The 13,499-nt window shown below is 41.0% G+C and overlaps 1 long non-coding RNA gene across 1 annotated transcript in view; it reads right to left on the bottom strand.

Annotated features, from left to right (window-relative positions):
- The window catches only part of LOC106485502 (uncharacterized), a 54,736-nt gene extending 42,583 nt beyond the window's left edge, over positions 1–12,153 (bottom strand). The window contains exons 1-2 of the long non-coding RNA XR_001292731.2: positions 11,765–12,153; positions 10,811–10,869 (exon numbers count right to left, since the gene is read on the bottom strand). This is a non-coding gene — a long non-coding RNA (uncharacterized lncRNA). The remainder of the gene's footprint in view (positions 1–10,810; positions 10,870–11,764) is intronic.
- Positions 12,154–13,499: the final 1,346 nt, after the last annotated feature.

The following is a 13,499-nucleotide window of genomic DNA, read 5'->3' as shown; positions in this document are numbered from 1 at the left end:
TTCCAAATCTTTTCCATTTCTTTCCTATTATTTAATAAAAGGTTCAAACCATTTTAATGAAGTGTTCATTGTGAAACTAGATGGACATTTTGAAACTCTTAAATCTAGCTATGTTATACATCATCATGCTCACATTAATACTTTTGACTCATTTTTTTTCTATCAAAATCGATATACGTCCCTGGTCATTTGATAGAAAAAAACAGTTCTCTTGACTGTTTGGGGAATGACACAACTATTTGGACATCTGCCTGACTAGTGTCCTATCCTGGATTTCTCATAAAGCTTATGAAGAATGGCAGCAGCTAACATTTCATCTCTGACTAGCAAGAATAATTCTCTTGTATACCTCCAAATATTACATAATCATAGAAAAGAGAAGTGAAATACAACAACTTTCCCCCAGCCCTAATCAGAGATCAAAATGTCTTCTGTCTGCAGGAAACTGCTCTAATATGTGTTTTCAAATTGGAGCAGATATAAAGCGTGATCCAAGACTCTGCTCTCCACCATTTGGTGCTCTATCAGGACATGGACATAAGCATGCTACATAAATCTAAGGTGTTTTGCTTTTAATTTGGCAAAAGTTAAAGTTGTGTATTGGTCTGTATGCAGTGAAAGAAAAAAGCACAGCTCTTTGGATAAAGTTAGCTTTCTGGGTTACTTGAAGTGGACCTACTATTACTATTTAGCTGTACTCACACTTATAATGGGCAGAGCTTGGAGGGGGTGGTTATGCAAGCACTGCAAGGGAAAATAAATGCATGGAAACATCACTACAAATAGCTGCCTCCTTGAAATTCAGTATATATTTAGTTCCTGGGCTGTTTCTTTCTTTCACCAGTAGTGAAGGATAATGAGCTTCAAGGACTGTGGGAACCTGCAATTGCAGCAGTACTGAGACATCTTGCAAAAACAACATCAAAAGAACAACGGGGGATCAAACTTGAGGGGAGAGGAAGCGCAGAATTACCTGTGTGACTACCTGAATGACAAAGCTTCATGTCAAGATTTATTAAATGTCCTGCTTTGTGTTTCCTTTCCTTGGCTAGCACTAACATGTCACTTGAATGTTTTATCTTGCCAATGAAAGATTACTTGCAAATTCTGAAAGCAGATCCAAAGGGCCCACATGGGCCACTGCATGCAAAAGCTGCAGTTACTTCCCCTGTAACCAAGTCACATTGAAATACAGCTGAAGAGCCCAACACAACTGACCATTGTTCATACAAGCCAGTGCATGTGTGTGAGTGTGTACGTAAAGCAATAACAATATCACTGCAGGTAATAGCTATCCTATAGGAAATGCTACCTGGTGTGGGCAAAATTCTTAAACAGTTCACTCCCTTAGGCCCCTGCTTGGCTTTAACTAAAAATAAACTCAGCTGTGAGTAGAAGATACACCACCTGGCTTAAATGGGAGCTTGTCTTCTAGTAATAAAAGCACATTCCTGCAATAGGAGCAAAGCAGTGCTGCTTCTGTCATTCTGAAAGTCTAATTCTGAGCAGATTTTGCATTTGGTGCTGCTGCAGTTGCACTGCTAGTTCTACCCTTGCTTAATGCTAGCGCACGTATATTTATAGTCTCGCTATACCCAGGTGAGACCTATATAAGACAGGTGAAGAATATTAGCTTTATGCTTTAGGATCACCAGGCAGGTACTGAAATGGACTAGCAAATTATTTATTCCGGTAAGCAGGATAAGCAATGAATAACAAACAAATTGCTGCCTTCTGCTAAATCAGCACAAACCTGAATGTTCCACTGTTAATTGTTTATGAGCTTGCTTTAATAGTTTCCTGTTGCAGTCAGCTCAAAATCTACTAATATGTTCTAAAAGATAAAATCCTTATTCTCTGCTGCTTCATAGTTATATACATCTGGGTAATGTGGGTGTAAAATGCTATCATTCTGGTGTGGGAGAGCTTTACACCCACTTAGCACTGGTGTAAATGACTAGACATGCTAAGAGGCAAGTATGGAATCGAGCCTTTAAAATAAAGTTCAATAAGCAGATTAGGCAGAGCTGTCAGAGAAAGTCAAGCTACATAGCTGCTGTTAATGCCAGAAATCATGATGTATTGTTAAAAAGTAAATGTTAATTGGATAATTAAAATCCTCACTTACGAGATGCAGAAAAGCCTGGGGGTTCTACTTGAATGTAAAGCTGAGTGTTTCAACTGCAACTTTGCCTGGCTGCAATGAGATGTGGAAATTTTACAAGCCTCTGATTTCTAAGTGGGCAACACTGCAGTGCAGTTTCCCTGCTTTGCTTAAGGGTTAGAAATGTTGAAGATGGATGGTGCTCCAGTGTCCCACTGCTTCAAGCACAATTGCTCTATTCAGATTGAAAGACCCAGTCTGCCCAGAGCTGGCCTTTTCACACTGTGGTTATGAGGGTGTTAGCCCTAATGAATTAGGCTAATGAGGTCTCCAAAGCTCCTGAAATGATCTTAGTAACTTTAAAGAGAAGATGGCCTTAAGTGGGGTGGGTGTGATTCTTTTGGTTTTAATGATGCAAAAATTCCTGTTTACAGTGACTCACTGACAATACTTTTCAATAGTTATTTTTACATGGTAAAGTTTTTTTTATGTGATTTTTTTTTTTGCTGTAACATAAAGCACACAATACATTGTCATATAAACAAAATTAACAGGCTGCAGATGTTTAATCATTAGGGAAAGAGCCATGCACTAAAAGCTGTGAAAAGAAAGAAACTGAAATATTATCATTAATTTTAGGGTTCAAATAGAGAAAAGCAAAAATAAAGATGAGAAATATATATTAACTGACATTTGCTTACTGTTTTAGTGAATATGAAATTGGTCTCTGCTATCAGATGACCTTGGAGAGCAGCAGCACCTTAGTTAAGAGCCCTAGCTGATATGCAGAAAAAATAGTTCCTCTCTTGTCTGCACTGACCACTCGCTGAAGAGTGGAAGTGTCCAGACATGAAAGAAGAATGAACTGGGATGTTAGAACTGGTTTTCAAAATCCCATACTCTGGGAATTGTAAAGGAGCTTTGACTATGGAATCAGTCCTAGCTACATGAGTCAGAGCAGAATCCGTGAACTGAGAGGGAAGACTGAACAGGAAGAATAAAGCCTGAAGGAAACCAGTACTCCTGAAAATTTTGTGAACAGTTCTACAAAAGTAAACACATTTTAGATCTTAGTGATGGTATAAAACAATACAATTAAGAGCTGGAAAATATTTCTGAAATGTTAAATGATTAGTGTGTTGTTTAACTTAACATGAGTCACTGAGGTTTAAGCAAGATTAAAAGAGACTTATGCACATAATAGGAATAACCGTTGTTATTACAAATCAGCTAGGACAAAGATTTTGAAAGGGATATCCAACCAAGATCATATTTATGACTGGAAAGGAAGGGAGAGCTACATTCTTCCTATCTACAGCAGTTCTTTGTTTGCCACTAGAAACTGGACTTAATGGATTTTAGGTACAGTTTAATATGACAAATTGTATACTTCTTTAAAATAACAACAGAAAACCCCAAATCCTTCCTTCTTCTCAGAATTCTGAGTATTAAGATCTATAAATTTCAATTCAGGTGCATCCAGCATTTCTCCTTATTTTGTTAGGTAAGCAGTCACATAAAGATGCACTTGCCAGTTTCTAAAGGTGAGCTCTTTTATTAGTGCTAAGGGATGAGATAGCAAGTGCCTAAACAGTGTTAAAATATTTACGTAATATAGTTTCCTCACAGACCTTCAGAAAACAGTTTTCTTTTTAATTAAAGAAGTAACTGAACCATAGTAAATATAAATCTTGTGCTCAAACAAGATGTCTGAAGTACTGTTAATGTGTTGCTTTATTCTTAATGTGTGACATAGGACTCCAATTAAGGAGCTCTCCTACTCACTTAAATTAACTATTGTTTTCCAATAAATCTATTTGTTTCTGTTTTATAATTTTGTTAATGAATAATTCTTAAAGTCATATTAGTGAAATGGGCAATTGAATGTTGGTTATTTACTATATATCATTGTCCAGATGCTGTATCTACAATAGTTAAGTGCTTGTTCTGTCTGGAATGTAATCTCAGCAGTTTTGGTTGTGTTACCTCCATAGAGCTTTCACTTCTTAATGGCTAAAGAGACTAATCTTGAGTTAAGAGCTGAACATTTTTTCCTCTGCATTACTGCAGTGCTGTAGATTTGTGGCTTTTAATGTCAAAAGGAAATTATAGCTCATGCATGCCTTTCCAGGCAGAGTAGCTCATGTAGAGAACATTAGAATGACTTAGAGGAAGTCTGCAATAGATTCTGGAATCAACTCATCATAATTATAAAGAAAAACAAATCCCTTACCCTGTTTAATTATCTTATGTTTAAGAAATTATAACTGACAATGAAATCTGGGGCCTATCTTTTTCGTGGTCTGGTCAAGTAATTGTGGGAAAATGTAGCCTCATGACAGATTTTTCCTATGAGTATGTAGGGAAAGCCTTTTTTTTTTTTTTCATTCAGTTATCTGCACTGGCATGTGGACAAGGTTATTTGTGCTTACATACTTACTGCTGACTCTTTTGACTTTGTCACCCAGTGAGGAAGTAGAAACAATACCCTGTCACTTATGTGACAGCACAGGCACCACAAAAGCTAGTAATAAGTATTCTAAGATAGAAATCAATTGCATAATTCCCACAACTGTGGCCAGCACTTTTTGCAAAATGTCTTTGAGCAATTATGAATAACATATATTAGTAAAGCGGTTTGCAACTATTTTTTGACTCAAAAAGCTAAATTAATCATTTGTTCACAGTAAACAGTTTGCCTAGTAACAGTTGTAATCCAGTACTTGTGTTGTCATAGTCACAATTTAAATCAGGCGTTTGCATTATGACTAGTTATAGATCCAAGGTTTAGGTTAAAGCTTCAATTTTTGGTAGTTTTGCATCTTGAACTGTGTGAATGTTGCAGTCCTGGACTTTATGTTATGATACATTTGAAAAAGCAAACAAGAAATGACAGATGAAAGGTAATATTAAGATCCTAATCTATTGATATTGTGGTTTGTAGATTCAACATTTACATTCAAAAGACCTTTAAAAGTTTCCTCCTTCCTTTCCTCCGCTTCCTCCCACTTCTTCCTTTCTGACAGCTTCTCCAGGCTACTGCTAACATCATTACCTCACATAATTCTCTATGAGACAAGTATGTTTCAACTGCTGGCATAAAGGATATTAAACTGAAGAATGGTCAGTCCAACTGGCTTTTTTTTTTACATTGATTATCAATTTATTTTATCAGTACTTTGTAACATTTTAAGTAATTTAAGCATTTCCCCATGCAAGTAACCTTCATTTTCTCCAAAGACACAAGGATTACTGGTTACTTCTCCAGATCTTGACAACATTCACCATTGGTAGCCAGTGTCTGATTAATATCTGTAATGCAAAGAGTTCACTTTCTCTTAGTGGAAGTTTCATTCTATTCTCAGGGTTTGTGCTTTCTGCCTTGGTCCTTTCCTCCACCATGTACAATTCGTTATCTGAGCAGCCATGAAAATACTGCTCTACATCTTCTCAGAACAAAATGCAAGCTGCTAAAGCACTGAAAATTTCTTTTTTGAAAATGAAAGTGTGAAAAGAACTGCCATCTGAAACAAGTTTCTTTTGAGAGAGACAAATCTCTAACAATTATTTCCATTCATCAAGTAACAGAGCAGCATCATAACTATCAACATTTTTCCCAGAAAACTGCCTGATGTTTCTTTAGAAAAATGACTAGAGCTCTTAAATATCACACTGAATTTTATAGCAAAAAATATCCTTTTAGGGACAGAGGACAAAATTATCCTAGTTTAATATATCATGTAGGTCTTTACTGGAAGACTAGACAGCAGATTGCTGAATATTAATAATAAAAAGGAGGGATTTTCCCTGCTTTGTTCCAGGGACTTATTTAGGTACTCAAATATAAACTCATTCAGAATAAATCAGGTACACTGAAAATTTAGATGCTTACTTGAAAACATTTTGAAACATCTTGAAAACCTGATTCTTATCTCCAGCTATTTGCAACTGGATTGATTGAGAGACTGACATGTGAGTCACAGCAGTTACTGGTAGGGTTAGAATTACTTTCCCGTCGCTTCCATGTCACTGGCTGCACAAAGATAGAATTCCAATTTGAAGGATGTAAGCTGGAGAGAGCACCAACACATCTCCATTTGTCAATAATGGCACATGTAAGAATTGGGTATATTCTTACATGCAGTTATAATCTTATAATAATATAATATATTTACATGATGACATAACTATAAACTGTTAGAAAACCTAAGAAATGAGGAAATTCTAGTTTAAAGATGGTATTTAATGTGCTCTTTTAATGTATACCAAGAATATTTAGAAACAAAATATGTTAATCCTCCTAATCAACTCAAAGCAAAAAAAAAGGAAAACATACCCTAAAAAACCTATTTCTTTTGGCTTTAGGCTTCCTGACAGCTTCCAGTGAATTTATCAGACAGTATATTAGAAAAAGATTTAAAATGGGTAATAAAAACTTCAAGGAGACAGTCTAACATGAAAATCTAAGCAAACTATTACCCCCAAAATCTAAAACACAAGATACCATCCTTCATGTTAATAATCCCACACACAATAACGAAAAGAGAAAATAAATGCTTTGAGCTTTGCTAAAAAGGACGTTTCAGACAGTGTTAGTTTCTTGTTTTAGGGGGAGAAGTGTAGATTTCCAGAGTCAGCCACAGTCATGTTCCAGAATATATTTAGGAATGAACTCACCAGTTGCAGCTGACAACTGAAGGCAAGGTAATAGAAAAGCTCTCAGAAAACTACTATACATGTCCAAATGCAAAATGCAAATTGTTGGAAGACCTTTCCTATAATTAAGCACTATATGATATGATATGAGCTTGCCTTTGTTTTTGCTTAATACCAAAGTTCTCAGAAAAGCTTCATTGTCTCAATTTTATGGTAATATTGTATTCCTAAGTAATTTTTTTTTTTGTATAGGTGATGTATCTAGAGTACAGGACATATACTTAATGACAGACATGCAATTGACAATTATACGGTATCTTATGTATGAACACTAACGAAAGAAAAATGCAGTATACTATTGAACTCTGGGGAGATCACGATAGGCATATAACTACTTGGTTGTAGGTATATTTATGATTCTTTAACCTCTGCAATAAAATCTCATTTAAAATTCAATGCAGAATTGGGTCTGCTGATCTTATTCTTGCTTCCTAGTCACAGTTGGGACATAAACTGATATAGAATTTACATTGCTTTTGTTTCATTGACCACAGTGGCATTGATTTATGAAATGAGATAGGAGAAGCAATCCCTTTAGTTTTACACCATTTGGAATAACATGTTTTCAAGATTGATATCTGGCTGACAATAACTTAAAAGTCTGAGATACTGTAAGAAAGAACAGTGTGAGGAAGAAAGGGTAGTATCTCCCTCATTCTATTCCTACAGGCATCATCTTAGGCTGTGCTTCTGAGAATACAAAATAGCATAGTAGTATATCCTGCTGGAGACAGAAAACAAAGAAGCACCTGGGAATTCCCTTTATGTTACTGAACACTGAATGTTCACAGTACCTGTTATTATGATTGTGAACAGCTGACATTGTTTGTTTTACATAGTTTATTATTCTGAGTGCGTGCATACCATCATATCTATGCATCTTATCCTAACATCATATTAGACTTCCTAATTTAGGGGATTAAAATTTTTGAAATTAAAGTGCTAAAACTCTTATGATACTGTCAATTTACGTTCATTTGAGAATCCTGCCGAGGTGTCTCAGAAACACTGTTGCACTGGTGCTGCTGTACTGGTTCTGCATCACACCAAGGCCCAGGTTTTTGGAGAGGAAGTGGTAATGGCATATTATGAATCCTCACAGTGTCGTTTCCGTGATAAACCAAGGGTAATAGTAGCAAGAAGCACTTACTGTCTAAAGGCAAAATGCACTAAGGAAATAATGCATCATAGTGACAATTACAAATGTGCACTGTGATGGGCAGATTTAGACTGGGATTGTAAGAGGAACAAAGCAATATGGCAACAAAGGGAACAGTATATGGGAGCAGCAGGGTCACACGTAATGTGGGAGAAGGTCTGGACTGAGAATTTGGAAGACTGCTTCTAGATAGGAGGAATAAGCAGCAGATACTCATGATGACAATTAATTAACTAATAAAATATAGATTAGAACAGTAAGGGAATGGCACTTCCTACTGAACATTTTATAAAAAGCTTTTTCTTTTCCCTTTTTGTTAATCTTCAGAGGCTTTGTTAAAAACTATCACTCCCTAAATCAGTATTGGGTTGTTTTGGCAGAAATAGAAACTGTTTTTCTGCATTTTTCTGTGGAAAACACAGGTATCAGTTAATAAAAATCTTCAGTCTTCCAGAAAATAGTGGGCATAATGAGATGTAATGTAGATTGAAACTGAGCAAAGAATGGGGAACACAAATTAACTGCTATGAGGTTGACTGGCATCGTGAAATTTGGGACTGGCAGTCTGTAGCAAAGTGCCCTATACTTCCACACCCACACAAAAAATGCAATCCCACTGAATTCCACTTGCAAATATCAGCTGTGGAGGATTTGTATTATTTTATTTTCCCACTAGTTCATCTAAACAACAAACCTGCAAACTACATAACTTCCTGTTATGATAGAAACTATAATGTTATTTCCACTTTCAGAACAACCAGTTGTTTTTAATTATCACAGAATCACAGAATGGCTGAGGTTGGAAGGGACCTCTGGAGATCATCTAGTCCAACCCCCCTGCTCAAGCAGGGTCACCTAGAGCACATTGCACAGGATTGCATCCAGATGGGTTTTGAATATCTCCAGAGAAGGAGACTCCACAACCTCTCGGGGCAACCTCTTCCAGTGCTCTGTCATCCTCACAGTGAAGAAGTATTTCCTCATGTTCAGATGGAACTTCCTGTGTTTCAGTTTGTGCCCGTTGCCTCCTGTCCCGCTGCTGGGCACCACTGAAAAGAGTCTGGTCCCATCCTCTCAACACCCTCCCTTCAGATACTTGTACACGTTAATAAGATCTCCTCTCAGCCTTCTCCTCTCCAAGCTAAACAGGCCCAGCTCTTTCAGTCTTTCCTCATAAGAGAGATGCTCCAGTCCCCTAATCATCTTAGTAGCCCTTCGCTGCACTTGCTCCAGTAGTGCCACATCCCTCTTGTACTGGGGAGCCCAGAACTGGACGCAGTACTCCAGATGTGGCCTCACCAGGGCTGAGTAGAGGGGGAGGATCACCTCCCTCCACCTGCTGGCAACACTCTTCCTGATGCAGCCCAGGATACCATTGGCTTTCTTGGCCACAAGGGCACATTGCTGCCTCATGCTTAACTTGGTGTCCACCAGCACTCCCAGGTCCTTCTCCGCAGAGCTGCTTTCCAGCAGGTCAACCCCCAACCTGTACTGGTGCATGGGGTTATTCCTCCCTAGGTGCAGGACCCTGCACTTGCCTTTGTTCAACATCATGAGGTTCCTCTCCACCCAATTATCCAATGCAAGTAAATATAACTACTGATTAAAACTTTGCATTAGCCAAAGTACATTCCTTTTTAAACACAATTCCATTCCAACATCCTGAGCATTCAGAAAATGTATCTCATCTTTTCACATGGTTAGAGTAAGCCTGCACATTTTGTAGAGATGGAAAGGAGAGAGGCACATAAATTGTAGCTGATGGATGAGGTAATATAGAGGAAGGCAAAGCTGTGGATTAGGAATTTACTTAGTTTGTTTAGGCTTTTATGTGCTTGCAGTTATTTTATATTCTATGCACATTCTATAACTATATTTATTATGCATTTAGTGTGTGTGCATACATATAACAGTCTATATGTATGGTGTACACACATGTGAATATTAATCCTTGATGAACAACTTATGAAGTTGTGCTTCCAACTACATTTGCTCTTTATCCCTCTGTTCACAAACTTATCAGAAGAATCTTTTGTATCTACTGCTTTTAGCTCGTTTCCTAAGCAAATTAGATTATGTAGCCATGTGCTGTGTGTGTCTTTCTGTTATTGCATACTATCTCTTGAACTAACTGGGAAATTTCAACATATTTGACAGAGGGCTAACCGTATCATAAATGTTAGTTCCTAGCCATTTCATGAAAACGAGCGCTTCAGTAAAGAAGATACCAAAGAGTGTTATCTGCTGTCAGAAAAAACTGCTGCATAAATTTGACCCATATTAGGCAGCAACAAATCTGCATATGAGAAAAATATGACTGCCATAGCATGGAGAAGCTTCAACTGGAGTTCATATCTTGCTAAACCCCAAGCAATCTAATTAGGAGCTTCAGATCCACAGGAAAACAGGTCTCATCAGTTCCATGGTTCCTGGAACTACTTTCATTATCTCCTAAGGTTGTCCTAAGGACTGTACAAAAAGTTTTGGCCATTGATGTTATTGTGTATATTTTTTTGTGTAAACTATTGTGTACCCTTTTTCTCTTTCTTTTCTTTATAATGTCCCTGCCTTATCTGCAGCAAATAGAGCAGATGTCTAATCCACTACTCAAAAGAAAGACAAAAGCATCCTGTGTGTTCTGTGATCTAAACAAGACCTGGATCCTGTAAATATTTGCAAGTGAACTGACTTTTACATCCATGACTATTATGAAATACATTTCCAAACTGTAGTGTGGAACCAGACTTGTTCTGTACATGGGCATGTAATTGAAATTTTATTTGTTCAGGACACCTTTGTGAAACACAATATTGTAAAGATCCAAAACTTACCAAGCAAGCTCAGAAGCCTTTTCTTCTAATAGAGGGCTGTTTTGGAAAAACTTCTCAACCTAAATAATTTAGAGGAAGGGATGTTTAAAAGGTTTGAATATCATAATTTTGTAACAATATGAAAAACATTTTGCTGTTTTCTTTTATCATACCTAAATTATTAAATTATTTTCAGTCAAGAGAGTAAGTCCAAGAGGTAAAAATCTCTAGAAATTAGCAGCACCTGAAAACAGGAAATTATAAAAGAAATGCTTAACCTGTCCTAATTTTGGAGTTCATCTGCAGAACCTCTGTATTAAATACTCTTACATCACTTGCTCTACAGACCTTATGCGTCTTGGCTGCTCTTGCAATTGCCAATCTGTCAGAAGAACAGTTTCTCTACTGCTGGAAGTAACAATAAAATCTCTTCAGAAACGTTTAGTGTTACTTTTTCACTATGTTCTTGAACAGTGTAAGGTTAAAGACTACAGGTATGGCTTCTCAAGAAAGTAATGTCTTCTGGTATCGTAGCCACACTCTCTATTCACCAGAATTACTGTGATTTCATTATGTTTACTGGTTTTGGTCCTTCAAAAGCCTTCTGCAGTTGTGCACTCTTCACATATACTGCTCTGCCAATGATACAATGTTCATTTCACTATATTTTAAGGTAGTCTGCTGTTCTGACCTCATGATGGTTCCACTGAACTAGTACAGCTTATCTACCATATATTTATTCCTACGTGCTATTGACTGTAGCAGTCAGGCAGCTCTTACAGGCTGCCCAACTTTCTGTGGGAGGCCCAGCACCTCCACTGCTAGAAATAATGTTTCCTTTTTAAGGTATGACTGCATGAATGCTCCTGAAAGATGAGCTATTCCACGGTAACTGCCTGCATGCATGCTCTACCCTGTGGTAAATACAGGGTAGCAATCCTTCAAGGAAACTACATTGAACAGCCTCTCGTTTACCTTGGGTTAGGAGCATTCACGTGATGGTTAGAGGCTAATGCCTGGTGAAACCATGTTGTAGTTGTCTCGCGTCGCCGTGTACTGTATCTTCCGTGCTTTCTTCTACCAGAGAATACTGTCAGCTGGCAAAAACCTCATGAAAAGCCACTTAAATTCTCTCTCCGCTGAGGCATCTCTCAGTGCAGCGTCTCTGCGCTAACTTGTGAGGACCAGACTGGCCCGGGCGGCCAGGGGCTGCGGGGACGCATGCTTGCATGTTAAAGCCCAGTTCCCAGCAATCCCCGGCAGGGCCGAAGCCCCACAGGGCTCCGGTCCCGGGCCGACGTCCGCCAACGGCCGCCCCGCTTCGCCCGCCCGGCTCCTGCGGCGCCGTCAACGGCCGCCGCGCCGCGCCGCTCAACGGCCGCCGTGGCAGCGCCGCGGCGCTTCCCCCAGCCGCGTCCCAGTGCGGCGGCCGAGCCGGCGGGTCGGGCAGCCCCCACCCGAGGCAAGCCCGGCGGCGGCGGCAGACCGGCGCAGCCCGCGGGCCGCCTCTCGGCGAAACACCAGCAAGGGGCGCTGGGCGGCGAGCCGGGCTGCGGATCACCTGCGGCAGCGGGCGGGCGGGGAGCCCCGCCCCCCGCGCCTGGCCCCGCCCCCGAGGCCGGCGCGAGCTCGGCGGCGGCTGGGCAGAGCGGAGCACCTGCCGCCGGCGCGCGGGCCCGGCCTGGGGCTGCCGGTCCGTCGCGTCGCACCTGCCCCGGCCCCGGCCCCGGCCCCGGCCCCGGCCCCGGCGCGGTGCCCCCGTGAGCATCCTGCCTCGCCGCCCGCCGCCGCCGCCGCCCGCCCGGGCACCGGGAGAGAGGGGGAGCCATGGCCGAGGGGGGCGAGGGCGAGGACGAGATCCAGTTCCTGCGAACTGTAAGCGCGGCGCTGCCCCTCCGCGCTGCCTCGGGGCCGCGGCCGGGCGGGCGGGAGGGGGGAGGCGGGGCCCCCGCGGGGAGCCCTGAGGCGGGCCGGGGGCGCGGGGCTCCCGGGGGCAGCAGCGGGGGGGTGGGAGCAGGGCCGGCGGCAGCGCCGCGGGAGCGCTGTGCCCGCCGTGCCCGCCGCCCGCACCCGCGGGCGGAGCGGGGCAGCTCGCGGTGCCGCGGGGTGGAGGCGGCCCGCGGGGGTTGGTTTCGGGGGGGGGAGTGGGTAGGGCGCCCCCCGGGACCCTCCGCGTTGCCCTGCCGCCCGCCGCGTACTGCGGATACTAACCCGCCCCGGCCTGAAAGCTGCAGTCGCGCTTCTCTTGCAAAAATAGAATTAAAAAAAAAAAAAAAACACCTCTCCTCCTCCCCGCCGAGGTTCCCACTAACTTGCAGGTTTTCTCCTCGTTGGGCACGAGCTAACACATTTTTTTTGGTGCGAGCTTCCTTTCTTTACTTCTCTCTTCAATCCAAAGCATGTTAAGGTGGTGAAGCATTTCTTCTCTCAGTTTAATTCCTGTATTAGGACTGTGGCATTTATGCTTATCGGGTTTGTTTTTCTTCAAGCGATGCTTTTACTCACCTTCTGGGGCATCTCCCAAGCGCTGTTTCTATGCACAATCCTAGCAAGTTTTGCAGATGGGCGTATTTGACTGGTGCTGTACACAAATCCTGTCACAGTTTTAGGAAAAATTGCTGAGATATTTGGTAGGTAGAGACACTGAAACTGCATGGTAAAGCTTAGCTTCATTTTTTTTTTTTATTTAGTACAGTCTGCTTTAGAAAGT

This window comes from Apteryx mantelli, chromosome 3 (genome assembly GCF_036417845.1).
Source record: "Apteryx mantelli isolate bAptMan1 chromosome 3, bAptMan1.hap1, whole genome shotgun sequence".
Taxonomy (NCBI): Eukaryota; Metazoa; Chordata; class Aves; order Apterygiformes; family Apterygidae; genus Apteryx; species Apteryx mantelli.
The sequence above is the reverse complement of the archived record's forward strand: the minus strand, read 5'-3'. Positions and strand labels throughout refer to the sequence as shown.